Raw genomic sequence first — 18,487 nt, forward strand, 5'->3', positions numbered from 1 at the left:
TAAGGTCAGTTTAGTATGGATGAAAGTTTTGTCTGTCTGAGAAGTTCTTTATCTCTCTTTCAATTCTGAATATTAATTGTTTTGGTAGTTTATCCTGCTTCTGCTGCTGCTAAGTCGCTTCAGTGGTGTCTGACTCTGTGTGACCCCATGGGCAGTAGCCCACCAGGCTCCTCTGTTCACAGAATTCTCTAGGCAAGAGTATAGGTTGCAGGTTTTTCCATTTCATTATTTTTAATATTGTATGCCACTCTTTTCTGTCCAGTAAAGTTTCTACAGAAAAATTAGGTGATAGCATTATGAGGGTATATCCTTGTATGTTACTCTGTTTTATTTTCTCTCTTGCTACCTTTAGTGCTCTCTATGTCTAACTGTCGCCATTTTCATAGGATATGTCTGGGTGGGCATTCTCCTTGAGTTCACCTTAGTTGGGGGTCTCTATGCTTCTTTCTTCGGGTTTGAGAAGCTTTCAGTCAAAATTTTATCAGATATAGTTTTGACACATTTTTCTCTCTCTTTTCCTTTCTGGACTGCTATAATATAATGCTGGTATGCTTGATATTTTCTCAGTGGTCCTTTAAATTGTCCTCATTTTAAAATTTGCTTTCCTTTTCACTTTTTGATTTCTATAATTTTATCTTCCAGATGCCAGTTATTGTATTCTTCAGCTCTGATTCATTATTTTTTAAAATATTTTCTAAAATTGTCACCATATTTTTTCTTTTCTCAATCTCAGCATTCTTATTACTAATGTTTTGGAATTTTTCTATTGTAAATTATTTATCTTTATTATCTTAGTTGTTTTTTTTTTCCTATAATTTCATTTGAAACACTTTCTCTGTTTTCTAATATTGTTTAACTTTCCTTATATCTGTGAAGTTAGGTTAATCAGTTACATATTCCATTTTTGAAGGACTGTCCTTGTGTGGTAGTGTCCTTGCACAGTCTGTGTGTATACAGTGGCTTTGGTAGAAGAGCTGGAAATGAATTGAGCGTGTGCTGCATCTTCTCTTGGGGCGTATTGGCAGCTACCATCTTGATTGAAAATAAGACTTGAGGTGGAGGGAGTAGAGCCAGAGCAAGAGCAAGCCAGGGCTTCTCTTATGCTCGTTGGCCTATTAGTGGTGAGGTCAGGTCTCAAACTGCTGGAGCAGAAGCCTTGATGTTTGAGTCTTAACTGGTTCTATTCTAAGTGTGTTCTCTCAGGTTGTGTTGCTCAACATGTGATTTGAACCCCTCATTCTCCAGGGAAGCTCTCTGAGATGAATATATCCCCTTTCTCTTCTGTAGCTCCCTGCTAGGGTCATAGGTCTCCCATGTAGATCTTTCTTAGATCTTCGGTTGCAGAAGGATCTTTATGCCAGTCTCCAGTTTGTTTTCAGTGAAAGTTACTTGCTCCACATGTGGATGTATTTTTGATATGTTTGGTTATGGGATGAATTTAAAAAAATAAAACTCTTTTTCTATCAAGTGAATCTCCTTTCCAGTGTTTATCCAATTTTAATCCACAATTTAAAATGTGATTATGGCCAGTTATCACTCTTCTACATCCTCATTGTATATCAACATATTGTGAGAAAACCCAAGCCTCTGTCAGTCAGTCAGTCAGGCAGTTCAGCCACTCAGTCATGTCCATCTCTTTGTGACCCCATGGACTGCAGCATGCCAGGCTTCCCTGTACATCACCAATTCCCGGAACTTGCTCAAACTCATGTCCATTGAGTTGGTGATGTCATACAACCACCTCATCCTCTACTGCCCCATTCTTCTCCTGCCTTCAATCTTTCCCAGAATCAGGGTCTTTTCCAATAAGTGAGTTCTTCACATCAGGTGGCCAAAGTATTGGAGCTTCAGCTTCAACATAAGTCCTTCCAGTGAATATTCTGGACTGATTTCCTTTATGATTGACTGCTTGGATCTCCTTGTCATCCAGGGGACTCTCAAGATTCTTCTCCAACAATACAGTTCAAAAGCATCAATTCTTCTGTGGTCAACATTTTTTTTTTTTTTTTTTTATAGTTCAACTCTCACATCCATACATGACTACTAGAAAAACTACAGCCTTGATTAGATGGACCTTTGTCAGCTAAGCAATGTCTCTGCATTTTAATATGCTGTCTCAGGTTGATTATAGCCTAACTCCTTCCAAGAAACAAACATATTTTAATTTCATGGCTGCAGTCAACATCTGAAGTGATTTTGGAGCCCATAAAAATAGTCTTTCACTGTTTCTATTGTTTCCCCATCTATTTCCAATGAAGTAATGGGATGCCATGATCTTAAGTTTTCTGAATGTTGAGTTTTAAGCCAACTTTATCACTCTCTTCTTTCACTTTATTCAAGAGGTTCTTTAGTTGCTCTTCACTTTCTGCCATAAGGGTGGTATCATCTGCATATCGAGGTTACTGATATTTCTCCCAGCAATCTTGATTCCAGCTTGTGCTTTATTCAGCCCAGCATTTCACATTATGTACTCTGTATATAAGTTTAATAAGCAGAGTGACAATATACAGCCTTGATGTACTCTTTTCCCAATTTGGAACCAGTCTATTGTTCTATCTCTAGTTCTAACTGTGACTTCTTGACCTGCATACAGATTTCTCAGGAGTCAGGTAAGGTGATCTGGTATGCCCATCTCTCTAACAATTTTCCACAGTTTGTTGTGATCCACACTAAAGTAATGTTCAAAATTCTCCAAGCAAGGTTTCAACAGTATGTGAACCATGAAATTCCAGATGTTCAAGCTGGATTTATAAAAGGCAAAGGAACCAATGATCAAATTTCCAACATCTGTTAGATAATAGAAAAAGCAAAAGAGTTACAGAGAAACATATACTTCTGCTTTATTGATTATGCTAAAACCTTTGACTGTGTGGATCACAACTCCCTGTACCAAAAGGTATTATTGCATAGCTGAATAACTCAGCTGAGATTATGGTGTATAAAAATTCCCAGGTAAGTATAGAACATCATTGCCAGGAATTTTTGATATAGATAAGCTATCCGTCAGTTCAGTTGAGTCGCTCAGTCGTGTCCGACTCTTTCCGACCCCATGAATCGCAGCACGCCAGGCCTCCCTGTCCATCACCAACTCCCGGAGTTTATTCAAACTCATGCCCATCGAGTCGGTGATGCCATCCAGCCATCTCATCCTCTGTCGTCCCCTTCTCCTCCTGCCCCCAATCCCTCCAAGCACCAGGGTCTTTTCCAATGAGTCAACTCTTTGCATGAGGTTGCCAAAAGTACTGGGGTTTCAGCTTCAGTATCAGTCCTTCCAATGAACACCCAGGACTGATCTCCTTTAGGATGGACTGGTTGGATCTCCTAGCAGTCCAAGGAACTCTCAAGAGTCTTCTCCAACACCACAGTTCAAAAGCATCAATTTTTCAGCACTCAGGTTTCTTCACAGTCCAACTCTCACATCCATACATGACCACTGGAAAAACCATAGCCTTGACCAGACGGACCTTAGTTGGCAAAGTAACGCCTCTCCTTTTTAATATGCTATAAGCTATAGCTAAATACAAAATGGTTAAACCTAAGATTATATGGATGGTTTGGCTCTAAAATAAAAGTTGTGATTGTTGTTAGTTGCTAAGTCTTGTCCAACTCTTTTGCGACCCCATGGACTACCAGGCTCCTTTGCGCATGAGACTCTCCAAGCAAGATTACTGGATTAGGTTGCCATTTCCTTTTCCAGGGGATCTTTCTGACCCATGGATCAAAACCACATCTCCTGCATTGCCAGGCAGATTCTTTACTACTGAGCCACCAGAGAAGTCCCAAAATAAAAACTACTGCTTAAAAAAAAAAAAAAATCAAACAAAAAAACTAAACTCTTATAAGCATAGCACTCTAACAATTCTTTTGATGTGCACTGAAAGTTATAAACTGCATGTAATACATTCCATGCTAGAAAGTCCATTCAAGAAAAAGTCAACCATGAGAACTTACAGAGAATTGAAAATAAGTTTTAAAAATACTTAATCAATTTATGTTAACTATATTTCAAGCTAGCATCTTAAGAAGGAATGTGTTCAACAAACCTAATATGCTTCAATCAATCAATCATATATCTTTTGGTCAGGAAGTTTTAAGATGTGTTTTAAATATCCCCATAATTTTTGTGGTAAGACACATTCAAAAGCATTGCAAAGAAAAGCCTTGGATATAGTTCTCTTTCATTAATGCATATTTAAAATGTAGTGCACAGTTTATTTAAGCAGTCAAATTTAGTAGGGTGTAAGTTTCTACTCCCATAAAATAGTTTTTCTTTGCTAGTATTGCTTTTCTAAAACCTTACTGTGAGTGCAGTGCATGTTTCATATGGTGTTTTAGGTAGTCTTATTGATTCTCTGAAAGTTGAGAATATGGGAAGCATAGACATGGTTCCACAATCACTGCAAATGGTGATTGCAGCCTTGAAATTAAAAAACACTTACTCCTTGGAAGGAAAGTTAGACAGAATAGACAACCTAGACAGCATATTAAAAAGCAGAGACATTACTTTGCCAACAAAGGCCCATCTAGTCAAGGCTATGATTTTTCCAGTAGTATGGATGTTAGGGTTGGACTATAAAGAAAGCTGAGCACCAAAGAATAGATGCTTTAAACTGTGGTGTTGGAGAAGACTCTTGAGAGTCCCTTGGACTGCAAGGAGAACCAACCAGTCCATCCTAAAAGAGATCAGTCCTGGGTGTTTATTGGAAGGACTGATGTTGAAGCTGAAACTCCAATACTTTGGCCAACTGATGCAAAGAGCTGACTCTTTGGAAAAGACCCTGATGCTGGGAAAGATTGAGGGCAGGAGGAGAAGGGGACGACAGAGGATGAGATGGTTGGATGGCATCACCGACACAATGGACTTGGGTTTGGGTAAACTCTGGGAGTTGGTGATGGACAGGGAGGCCTGGCATGCTGTGGTTCATGTGGTCACAAGAGTCGGACATGCCTGAGAGACTGAACTGAACTGAACTAACTTAGACACGGTTCTGATTTTATTTTTTCATTTAAAATGTGTTGTGACAAGATAAAAACTCAAAGTTATCTCTGTTTATAAACTATGTCCATGTAAAATCTTTAAAAACATGTTCTTAGGAAGCAAATGAAGCTAATTAGATTAGTCATCATTAATGGAAAGAAAAAAGGTGATGTCTTTTTCTGTTCTGAGCTAGTGAGACCAAAACTGCTGAACATGTTCAGATCTGAGTAATGTTAAACTTTAAGGAAGACTAGAGATAAATTGATAAAGCACTAGGAATAGTGTGACCAAATCTAAGTAAATAAGAATCTGTGTTTTCTTTTTTTTTCTTTTTGGTTTGGCTTGATTTTAGCTTTTCTTGTTTTTGCTTTTTTTAAATTTGTTTTTGTATGATTAATGCATTTATTTATTTGGAAGACTGCCATTTAGAAGTGGGATTAAACTTTAAAAATATGAGCTTAATCAATGGGGAGACACTTTTTGAATCAACAGAATAAAGAATATTCTCAGCATTTTGAAAGATTGACTACAGTCACAGAAAGAATAACCATTTTCTTAACAAGGTACTAAAATGGAAAGTCCAGCTATAAATGGTTATACAATAGAGAAGACCCTAGGATAAGTAATCATCAGACTAGAATCTAAATTGTATGAAATTTAAATTTCACCTAGAGGATCTATAATACCATTAAAGCTTATGCACATTTATGTAAATAAGTATTTCTGTAAAAGCACAGTAATCCTTCTTTTGAAACTACATAGTGTTTTCATAAGAGAGACTATTTGTTGCATAAGCAAGAATTATTTCATTATTAAAAAACTTTGAATCAAAAAATTATCCCTGTCTCTCTACTTGAACAATGTTACTACCCTAAATTATTAGTGCTTTTCTCCATTTTATGACTGTTTTTTTGTTTTTTTTTCTTTTTAAAAATATGGAACGCTTCACAAATTTGCATGTCATCCTTGTGCAGGGGCCATGCTAATCTTCTCTGTATCGTTCCAATTTTAGTATATGTGCTGCCAAAGCGAGCACATGACTGGTTTTTGTTTTTTTTTTTTTTCACATTATTATTTCACATTCTGTAATATGACACTTTGGGTGTAATGTATAAGATTAAACTAAAAAATTTATATATGGGCTTCCCTTGTGGTTTAGAGGTTGAGAATCCACCTTGTCATGCAAGGGAGATTGGTTCTATTCCTGGTCTGGGAAAATTCCACATTCCGTGGGGCAACTAAGCCCATGAATCACACTCTAGAGTCCAGGCCTACAATAAGAGAAGCCTCTGTAATGGCCTGAGCCCCGAAAAATTGATGTTTTTGAACTGTGGTGTTGGAGAAGACTCTTGAGATTCCCTTGGACTGCAAGGAGATCAAACCAGTCAATCCTAAAGGAAAGCAATCCTGAATATTCACTGGAAGGATTTATGCTGAAATTGAAGCTCTAACACTTTGGCCACCTGATGTGAAGAGTCAACTCATACCCTGATGCTGGGAAAGATTGAAGACAGGAGGAGAAGGGGACGACAGAGGATGAGATGGTTGGATGGCATCACCGACTCAATGGACATGAATTTGAGCAAGCTCTGGCAGATGATGAAGAACAGAGAAGCCTGGCAAGCTGCATTCCATGAAGTAGCAAAAGTTCGACATGACTGAGTGACTGAGTAACAACTACTGCAATGAGAAGCCTGTACACGTCAAACGTAGAGTAGCCTCCTTTGCTAAAACTAGAGAAAACCCACATGCAGCAGCATGCGTAACCAAAATAAAATAAAATAACATTAAAATTATGTGTAAAATTTGTTTGTGCTGATTCAGTTGTGTTTAACTCTTTTTGTGACCCCATAGACTATAGCCTGTCCGACTCCTCTGTGCATGCTTTTACCCAAGCAAGAATACTGGAGTGATTTGCCATTTCCTTCTCCAGGGGATCTTCTCAATCCAGGGATCAAACTGGCATCTCTTACATCTCCTGAATTGGCAGGTGCATTCTTTACCTCTAGCACCACCTGGGGAGCCTAGGTGGTATTAGTGATACATATATAAAGTATTATTCTATTACTACATAGTTTAATTATTTAAATAGTTTTATATATATTTAATAAGTTACCAATAATTTCCTTATCGCTGTATATTTAGTATAAATTGGAAGCTTAGTATTACAAATAATACTGAGATAAACATTAGTGGATTACCCCTTATATTGGATTATTTGTAGAAACGCTTCCTGGAATAGTTGTAATAAGTCATGTGGCGTGGGGAGTTTATGACTCATTGTTTAGAGTGCATGATTTCTTTCTTCACATGCTTCATCCTTTTACTTACCCTTCAATTTGATTTTAAATTCAGAAATATGTTGACTACATTTTTAACATGTGTTTTGTAAATGTTTTTAGCACTTGAAATATAAAATAATCTTCTTCCATGGTCTTTTCAAACATGATGCATTCTGTATTCTTTCCACCCAAATAGGCATAAATAAAAAATAAATATGGAATAGTTATTTCTTAATTTACTTTTATGAAAACAGTAAAATGCTACTTGTGCTTTTAAAGATAAATACAGAAAAGACAGCTATTACAGCTATGACCCTATATTATGTTCTTGGTTAAATATTCACGTCAGCATAACAGGTTTCTCATATTCTCAGTCTATTTCCCCATCTAGCCTATTTCTAAGGGTTTAAGCTTTTCCTGTGTCTCCTACCTAAAAACTGTCTTTGTCTGCATAACTGCACCCCCTTTCTTTGTTAAATAATCACAGATGAGACCAATTCTCAGTACAATAAAGATAGCAACATTAATAATAATAAATTATTCCTAATTGATGCTCTTAAATGTCAAACATCATAAGTCAACAGTATATAAATTAGCTCCTTTAATTCCTACCATGATCTTTTGTTATCACATCCATGTTACAAAAGGCACTGAAACACAAAGTTAATTTTCCTAACATAACTTCTTATGAACAAGGATTTAATCCATATCTTTCTTACCTCAAAGCTATGTTCTTAACCTTTCTCTGCTTTAGAAAAAATTATATATGATAGTCAAATTAGACACGTAAAGGTTTTAACAAAGATTTTTGATCAGCTGCTCATGATCTACTTTTATTATATTTAGGAGTCAAGTTTGTAAAACTTCCTCTTACAAAAGTTAACCTGATTACTCCAAAGTAGATGATCCTCAAATCCCTTTTGAGTACTTCTGTCTTTTTCTTCCAACTATAAATATCATTTACATCTTATCTGTTTGGAATCTGGAATTTAATGTTGTCATTTAGTTATTTGTTATTTCTTTTTAACAGTAAGTTCTTCTTTGTTATCTTTTTTCTTATTACTTTTTTATCATTTCTAATTTATTTATTTTATTGAAGGATAATTGCTTTACAGAATTTGGTTGTTTTCTGTCAAACCTCAACATGAATCAGCCACAGGTATACATATATTCCCTCCCTTTTGAAAATCCCTCCCAACTTCCTCTCCATCCCATGCCTCTAGGTTGATACAGAGCCCCTGTTTGAGTTTCCTGAGCCAGACAGCAATTTCCCGTTGGTTATCTATTTTGTATATGGTAATGTAAGTTTCCATGCTACTCTTTCCATACATCTCACCCTCTCCTCCCCTCTCCCCATGTCTATTCTGCATGTCTGTTTCTCCATTGCTGCTCTGTAAATAAATTCTTCAGTATCATTTTTCTAGATTCTCTATATGTGCGTTAGAAGTATCTAGGTTCATCCAGGTCATCAGAACTGACTCAAATGCATTCCTTTTTATGGGTAATATTCCATTGTGTATATGTACCACAAGCTCTTTATCCATTCATCTGTTGATGGACATTTAGGTCGCTTCCAGGTTCTAGCTATTGTAAATAGTTCTGCAAAGAACAGTGGGATACATGTGTTTATTTTAATTTTGGTTTCCTCAGGTATGTGCCTAGGAGTGGGATTGCTGGGTCACATGGTGGTTTTGCTCCCACTTTTTTAAGGAATCGTCATACCATCTTCCATAGCGTCTGTATCAATTTACATTCCCACTAGCAGTGCAAGAGCATTCCCTTTTCTCCACACCCTCTCAAGCATTTATTGTTTGTAGACTTCTTGATAATGGCCAATCTGACTGGTGTGAGGTGATATTTCATTGTAGTTTTGATTTGTATTTCTTAAATAATGAGAGATGCTGAACATCTTTTCATGTGTTTGTTAGCCATCTGTATGTCTTCTTTGGAGAAATGTCTGTTTAGGTCTTTTTCCCACTTTTAGATTGGCTGTTTGTTTCTGGTATTGAGTTGTATGAGCTACTTGCATATTTTGAAAATTAATCCTTTGTTAGTTGTTTCATTTTCTATTATTTTCTCCCATTCTGAGGGTTGTCTTATAACCGTGCTTATAGTCTATTTTGCTGTGCAAAACCTTTTAAGTTTAAACAGGTCCCACTTTTTATTTTTGGTTTTATTTCCATTAGGAGGTGGGTCATAGAGGGTCTTGCTTTGATTTATGTCATCGAGTGTTTTGCCTATGTTTTTCTCTAAGAGTTTTATAGTTTCTGGTGTTACATTTATGTCTTGAATCCATTTTGAGTTTGTCTTTGTGTATGGTGTTAGGAAGTGCTCTAATTTCATTCTTTTACATGTTGCTGTCCAGTTTTCCCAGCACCGTTTATTGAAGAGGTTGTCTTTGCCCCATTGTATATTCTTGCCTCCTTTGTAAAAAATAAGGTACCCATAGGTGCATGGGTTTTTTTCTGGGCTTTCTATCTTGATCCATTGGTCTGTATTTCTGGTTTTGTGCCAGTACCATACTGCCTTGATGATTGTAGGCTTGTAGCATAATCTGAAGTCAGGAAGGTTGATTCCTCCAGCTCCATTCTTCTTTCTCAGGACTACTTTGGCTATTTGGGGTCTTTTGTGTTTCCATACGAATTGTGAAATTTTTGTTCTAGTTCTGTGAAAAATGCCATTTGTAATTTCATAAGGATTGCATTGAATTTGTAGACTGTGTTTGGTATTATAGTCATTTTTGCTATATTGTTTTTTCCTACCCAGGAACAAGGAATGTCTCTCCATCTGTTTCTGTCATCTTTAATTTCTTACATTAGTATCTTGTAATTTTCTGTGTACAGTTCTTTGTCTCCTTAGATAAGTTTATTCCTAGATTTTTAATTATTTTTGTTGCAATGGTAAATGGGATTGATTCCTTAATTTCTCTTTCTGATTTTTCATTGTTAATGTATAGAAATGCAAATGATTTTGTGCATTGATTTTGTCTCCTGCAACTTGCTAAATCCTCTGATTAGCTTTAGTAGTTTTCTGATACCATCTTTAGGATTTTCTATGTATCATATCATGTCATTTGCAAACAGTGAGAGCTTTACTTCTTTTCTGATCTGGATTCCATTTCTTTCTTTCTTTCTTTTTTTTTTTTTCCACCTCTGAATGCTGCAGCTAGGACTTTGTTGAGTAATAGCAGTGAAAGTGGACACCCTTGTCTTGTTCCTGATCTTAGGGAGAATGATTTAGGTTTTTCACCATTCAGAATAGTGTTTGCTGTAAGCTTATTATATACGGCCTTTACTATGTTGAGGTAGGTTCCTTCTATGCCCATTTGTTGAAGAATTTGAATCATAAATGGGTGCTGAATACTGTCAAAGGATTTTTCTGCATCTATTGAGATTATCATATGGCTTTTCTCTTTCAGTTTGTTAATATGGTATATCACATTGATTGATTTGCATATATTGAAGAATCCTTGCATTTCTGGAACAAATCCAATTTGATCATGGTGTATGAGCTTTTTGATGTGTTGCTGAATTCTGTTTGCTAAAATTTTGTTGAGGATTTTTGCATCTATTCATCAGTGATATTGGACTGTAGTTTTCTTATTTTGTGTTGTCTTTGTCTTATTTTGGTATCAGGCTGATGGTGGCCTCATAGAATGAGTTTGGAAGTGTTCCTTCCTCTGCAATTTTTTGAAAGAGTTTTAGAAGGATAGTCATTAGTTCTTCTCTAAATGTTTGATAGAATTCTCCTGTGAAGTCATCTGGTCCTAACCTTTTGTTTTTTGGGAGTTTTTGTTGTTGTTGTTTGTTTGTTTGTTTTTAATCACATCTTCAATTTCAGAGCTTGTAATTGGGTTGTTAACAATTTCTATTTCTTTCTGGTTCAGTTTTTCATTTCTATTTTGTTGATTTGATTATTCTCTCTTTTTTTCTCTTGATGAGTCTGGCTAAAGGTGTGTCAATTTTGTTTATCTTTTCAAAGAACCAGCTTTTAGTTTTATTAATCTTTACTATTATTTCTTTTTCATTCATTTGTTTTCAGATCTTTATGATTTCTTTCCTTCTGCTAATTGTGGGTGTTCTTTGTTCTTTTTCCAGTTGTTTTAGCTGTTAAGTTAGGTTATCTATTTAATGTTTTTCTTGTTTCTTTGGGTAGGATTTTATTGCTATAAACTTACCTCTTAAAACTGCTTTTGCTACTTGCCCTAGGTTTTGAGTTGCCATGTTTTCATTGTCATTTGTTTGTAGAAATTTTTTTAATTTCCCTTCTGATTTCTTCAGTAACCTGTTGGTTATTTAGAAATGTGTTTTTAATCTCCAAGTGTTTGTGCTTCTTACATTTTTTTCTTGTAATCGATATCTGGTCTCATAGTGTTGTGGTCAAAGATGCTTGATATGATTTGAAATTTAAGAAAATTTCAATTTTCTTAAATTTACTGAGGTTTGATTTGTGACCCAATATGTGGTCTATCCTGGAGAATGTTCCATTTACCCTTGGGAAGAAGGTGTATTCTTCTGCATTTGGATGGAATGTCCTGAAGCTATCAATGAGGTACATTTCATCTAATGTATCATTATCAAACTTGTGTTTCTTTATTAATTTTCTGTTTTGACGATCTGTCCATTGATGTTATTACAGTCTTAAACTCTCCTATTATTATTATGTTACTGTCAATTTCTACTTTAATGTCTGTTAGTGCTTGCCTTATGCATTGAGGTACTCCTATGTTGGGTGCATAGATATTTACAATTGTTATGTCTTCTTGAATTGATTCCTTGATCATTATGTAGTGTCCTTCCTCATCTCTTGCAATCTTTGTTTTAAAGTCTATTTTGTCGGATATGAGGATTGATACTCCAGCTTTCTTTTGCTTCCCATTTGCATGGAATATATTTTCCCATCCTCTCACTTTCAGTCTATATGTGTCTTGAGATCTGAAGTGGGTTTCTTGTTGACAACATATATATGGGTCTTGTTTCTGTATTCGTTCAACCAGTCTGTGTCTTTTGGTTAGAGCATTTAATCCATTTACTTTTAAAATAATTATTGATATATATGTTCCTATTGACATTTTTTTTTAATTGTTTGGGGTTGATTTTTGTAGATCTTTTTTCTTCTCTTGTATTTCTTGACTATATAAGTCTCTTTAACATTTGTTGTAAAGCTGTTTAATGGTACTGAATCCTCTTAACTTTTGCTTGTCTAAAAAGCTTTTGATTTCTCCATAAATTTTGAATGAGATCCTTGCTTGGTACAGTAATCTTTGTTGTAGACTTTTACCTTTCAGTGCTTTCAATATATCCTGCTTTTCCCTTCTGGCCTGCAGGGTTTCTCCTGAAAGATCAGCTGTTAAACATATGGGGTTTCCCTTGTATGTTACTTTTTGCTTCTCCCTTGCTGCTTTTAGGAGAAGGCAATGGCAACCCACTCCAGTACTCTTGCCTGGAAAATCCCATGGATGGAGGAGCCTCATGGGCTGCAGTTCATGGGGTCGCTAAGAGTCGGACAAGACTGAGCGACTTCACTTTCACTTTTCATTTTCATGCATTGGAGAAGGAAATGGCAACCCACTCCAGTGTTCTTGCCTGGAGAATCCCATGGATGGGGGAGCCTGGTGGGCTGCCGTCCATGGGGTCACACAGAGTTGGACACGACTGAAGTGACTTAGCAGCAGTAGCAACAGCTGTTGCTTTTAAATTTCTTTTGTGTTTAGTCTGTTAGTTCAATTATTATGTGTCTTCTTGTGTTTCTCCTTGGATTTTCTCTGTATGGGACTCTGAATCTCTTGGACTTGCTTGACTATTTCCTTTTCCATGTTGGGGAAATTTTCACCTATCATCTCTTCAAAAATTTTCTCATACCCTTTCTTTTTCTCTTCTTCTTCAGGAACCCCTATAATTTGAATGTTGGTGCATTTGATATAGTCCCAGAGGTCTTTTAGATTATTCTCAGTTCCTTTCATTCTTTTTACTTTATTTTTGCTCTTCAGAAGTTATTTCCACCATTTTATCTTCCAGCTCACTGATTAATTCTTGTGCTTCAGATATTCTGCTATTGATTCCTTCTAGAGTACTTTTAAGTCCAGTAGTTGTGTTGTTTATCTCTGCATGTTTACTTTTTAATTCTTCTAGGTCTTTGATAACTGATTCTTGCATTTCTTCCATTTTGTTTTCAAGGATTTTGATCATTTTTATTACCATTATTCTGAAATCTTTTCCTGGTAGTTTGCCTCTTTCCTCTTCATTTACTTGGACTTCTGTGTTTCTAGTTTGTTCCTTCATTTGTGTAGCATTTCTCTTCCTTTTCATCATCATCATTATTATTATTTTAACTTATTGTGTTTGAAGTCTCCTTTTCCCAGGCTTCAGTGTTGAATTCATTCTTTTTGGCCCTTCCCCTCCTAAGGTTGGTCTAGTGGTTTGTGTAAGCTTCATACAGCCTATAATTTATGCTGAGTATTTGTTTGTTTGTTTGTTTTTCCTCGATGGGCAAGGCTGAATGAGGTGGGAATCTTGTCTGCTGATGACTGGGTTTGTATGCTTGTTTTGTTTATTGTTTAGATGAGGCATTCTGCACAGGATGCTACTGGTGGTTGGGTGACAAAGGCAGAAAACCAGGCTTTGTATTTCCCAGCCCAGCCCTGGTGACAAGGGGACACAGGCAGCGACACTGCAAAGCCTCAGACCCGCCTCTTGCAGCAAGGACCATGCTTTCTCTCCTGCCAACTTCGGTGTGACAGTGCTCGGGAGCCTCTGTTATCTATTTTTTAAACATAGTACATGTCAATCCCAAAATTCTGATCTATCACTCTCCCCAACCATTCTTCCCTGGTAGTCATTATCTAAATCTGTAAGACTGTTATCTGATTTGTAAATGTTTATTTGCATCATTTTTGAAGATAATACATATACTCAGTGTTATATAACATTTGTCTTTCTCTGTGTGGCCTATTTCACTCAGTATGACAATCTGTAGGTCCATCAGTTTTGTTGCAAATGGATTAGTTTTTATGGTTGAATAATTTTTCATTCTCTATATATACCACATCTTCTTTATCCATTCATCTACCAATGGACATTTAGATTGTTTCCATGTTCTGGTTATTGTAGATAGTTCTACAATGAATATTGGAATGCATGTATCTTTTGAATTACAGTTTTCTCTGTGTATACTCCCAGGTGTGAGGTTGCTGGATCATATGCTAGCTCTATGTTTAGTATTTTAAGGAACCTCCATAGTAACCTTCACAGGTTTTGCACCAATTTACATTCCACAACGGTGTTAGGAGGGTTCTCTTTTCCCCATACCATCTCAAGCATTTACTGTTTGTAGAATTTTTTGGTGATGGTCATTCTGACTGGTGTGAGATGATATCTCATTGTAGTTTTGACTTGCCTTTCTCTAATAATTAGGCACGCTGAATATTTTTCATGTGTATTTTGACCATTTATATGCCTCATTTGGAGAAATATCTACTTAGATCTTCTGACCATTTTTTTTTTTTTTAATTCGGTTGTTGTTGTTGTTGTTGTTGCTTTGATATTGAACCACATGTGTTGTTTGCAAATTTTGGTCACTTAACCCTTGTTGGTAGCATTGTTTACAAATATTTTTCCCACTCTGTGGGTTGTCTTTTCATCATGTTGTCTTAATTAGTGGTACTAGAGAGTGTAGTTTCCTTCTTGCTCAATATTCATCTTCTACAATTTTCATTTGTTTAACACAGGCATAAACTATACTTAGGATTTCATATTCAAGGAACACAGGAAAACTTAAACCTAACATGACAAAATAAAAATTAATGAATTATAAAGACATTTATCTGAATGAATCAACACTCAATTATGGCGGAATTTATTTGACACAGAATCAAGACGTTCAGACATTCTTAGGTGACAGTCTCACCTGAGTAACTGAATGATCTCAAATCGTGATAGCTAAGAGAATTTTATCAGTTTACACTTTTCCTCTCTCTCTTTCTCCCTGTGTCTCAATATAAAAGTAGATAAACATAAAAGGTAACTATAATTCAACACTGGAAAATGAGCAGTTCAAGACTGAAATACCTCAAAGAAAGAATACATAAAAAGTGATCCCTGAAGATATCCTGGTATTTTGGGAACAATTTTCAGAACACAGCACAGTGAAAAAAAGCCAACCAGATAAGTAAATCTGAGTAGACAAAGATCAGATTTCAGGGAAACTGAGGTAGCTATAATCTGTGGAGAAATTTATTAGAGAGAAGGAAAATGTGCAGATAAAGAAGAGAAGCAGAAATCTAAGGGATAAGGATGAAACTATTCAAGTTGACCTGAGATCAGCTGCTTAGACACTGATAGCACAAAAGGGACACAAAAGCTCAAGTTATACCAGTAACTTTGGAGTTCTAGTCACTTGAAAGTAGAAGAACATCTGTATAATACAGTATCCAAATACCAGGATTCAGTACTATGCTTGTACTTACGGTATTTCTGAAAACCTGTATAAGACAGTAATCCAGTTAATGATGTCAAGTTCCACCTAAAACAACTGAAAACAGAAGAGCAAATGAAACCCAACTAAGTAAATGAAAAATATAATAAAAATAAGAGTGAAAAGTAGTAAAGTATAAAACAGAAAAATGAAAACTAAAAGTGAATATAAATAATTTAATAAAATTTTTAAAATTAATAAGTTTTATCCAGTTACAGAAAAAAAGATGAGAGGTGTCAATTACCAATACCAGAAATGAAAGCAATATCCTCATTATAGATTCCAGAAACAGTAAAAGGATAACAAAGGAACATTACAAAAATTGTATACCAATAAATTTGATAACATATAAAATGCAAAAATCACATGGAAGGCAAAACTTACCAAAGTTCCTTCAAAAATAAATAGGTCACCTGAAACCCCAATATCTATCAAAGAAGTGAATTTATTGTTAACATCTCACCACAAAGAAACCTGTAGGCTCAGATTGTTGTTTTTCCATCACTAAGATGTGTCTACTCTTTATGACCTCATGGACTGCAGCATGCCAGTAGGCTCAGTCTCTGGTAAATTCCTAAAACATTTAAATGAAGAAAAAAATCTACAAACACTTTCCTAGAAAACAGTAAATAATGTAATGTATTTCAGCTCATTTTATGAGAGCTCAGTTACCATGATACCAAAAACCTAACTATAGACCAATATGCCTCATAAACATTGATAAAAAATTTTTCTATACAAAGTTTTATTAAACAAAGCCCAACAATATAGGAATGAATTAATACATCTTGATAAGTTATGGCTTATTCCAGAATGCAAGAGTAGTTCAGTATCCAAAAACTAATTAATGTTATATGCCATATTTAAAAGGATAAAAAGAAAAGTCATGTAATTGCCTCAATAATATAGAGAAAGCATTTCACAATGACCATTACCTTTTCGTGATTAAAAACTTTCAGAAAGCCAGAAGGAAACTTTGAAAATCAGACAAAAGTCATCTACAAAACATGTATAGCTATCACTACACTTAAAGCTGAAAGATTGAATTATTTTCCTTAAAATCAAGAATAGGGTAAATGTTCAGTCTCCTAGTTTTGTTCAAAATTGTCTAGAAGATCTGGCTGGGGCAACAGGCAAACATAATAAGAAAGAAAGAAAAAATGAAGGACGGAACGAAGTAAGAGTGAAAAAATCTGGAAAGAAAAGAAAGACTAAGACCTAATTCACAAAGTGAGTTAGTGAGTTTGGCAGACCAAAGGATACAGCATCAATATATAAAAATTTGAAAAAAATGAAAAAAATGAATAACTTTTGAATAAAAGATGTAAAAGGCACAAAGCTTAAAAGGCTTAAAAGGCACAAAGCTTAAAAGTACAAAAGAATTGATAGAAGATATCAAAAAAGGCCCATATACAATGATCATAGATCAATAAATTAGCCTAGCTCAATATTATTAAGATGTCATTTCACCTTCAACTGGATAAAAAAAAAAAAAAAAAACTTTTGGGAAAAAAAAAAAAAAAAACTTTTGGGGCAATCTCAATTAACACGTCATTTCAGTTTGGTTCAGTTGCTCAATAATGTCCAACTCTTTGTGACCCCATGGACTGTAGCATACCAGGCATCCCTGTCCATCACCAACTCCTGGACCTTCCTCAAACTTATCTCCATCGAATCGGTGATGTCACTGATCATCTCATCCTCTGTAGTCCACTTCTCCTGCCACCTTCAGTCTTTCCCAGCATCTGGGTCTTTTCCAATGAGTCAGCTCTTTGCATCAGATGGCCAAAGTATTGGAGTTTCAGCTTCAGCATCAGTCCTTCCAATGAATATTCAGGACTGATTTTCCTTAGAATTGACTGGTTGGATCTCCTTGCAATCCAAGTGACTCTCAAGAGTCTTCTCCAGCACCACCATTCAAAAGCAGCAATTCTTTGGTGCTTTGCTTTCTTTATAGTCCAACTCTCACAACCATACATGACAACTGGAAAAACCATAGCTTTGACTAAACAAACCTTTGTCAATAAAACAATGTCTCTGCTTTTTTAAATGCTGCCAAGGTTGGTCATAGCTTTACCTCCAAGGAGCAAGCGTGTTTAATGTCATGGCTGCAGTCACCATCGACAGTGATTTTGTAGCCCCTCATAATAAAGGATATCACTGTTTACATTGCTTCCCCATCTATTTCCAATGAAGTGGTGGGGTCAATACCATGATCTTAATTTTCTGAATGTTGAGCTTAAGGTCAACATTTTCACTCTCCTCTTTCACTTTCTTCAAGAGGCTCTTTATTTCTTCTTCACTTTCTGCCATAAGGATGGTGTCATCTGCATATCTGAGCTTATTGATATTTATCCTGAAAATCTTGATCCCAGCTTGTGCTTCATCCAGCCCAGCATTTCACATGATGTACTCTACATATAAGATCAATAAGCAGGGTGACAATATATAGCCTTGATGTACTCCTTTCCAAATTTGTAACCAGTCTGTTGTTCCATGTCCAATTCTAACTGTTGGTTCTTTACCTGCATACCTTCAGATTTCTCAGAAGGCATGTAAGGTGGTCTGGTATTCCCATCTCTTTAAGAATTTTCCACAGTTTATTGTGATCCACACAGTCACAGGATTTGTTGTAGTCAATAAAGCAGAAGTAGATATGTTTCTCAAACTCTCTTGCTTTACTGATGATCCAAAGAATGTTGGCAATTTGATCTCTGGTTCCTCTGCCTTTTCTAAATCCAGCTTGAACATTTAG

The 18,487-nt window shown here is 35.7% G+C and overlaps 1 non-coding gene across 1 annotated transcript; it reads right to left on the bottom strand.

Moving 5' to 3' along the window:
* Positions 1 to 5,907: 5,907 nt before the first annotated feature.
* Positions 5,908 to 6,014, bottom strand: LOC122703875. The gene has a single exon (XR_006343638.1). It is a non-coding gene; the product is annotated as a U6 spliceosomal RNA (small nuclear RNA).
* Positions 6,015 to 18,487: the final 12,473 nt, after the last annotated feature.

Source organism: Cervus elaphus, chromosome 1 (genome assembly GCF_910594005.1).
Source record: "Cervus elaphus chromosome 1, mCerEla1.1, whole genome shotgun sequence".
NCBI lineage: Eukaryota > Metazoa > Chordata > Mammalia > Artiodactyla > Cervidae > Cervus > Cervus elaphus.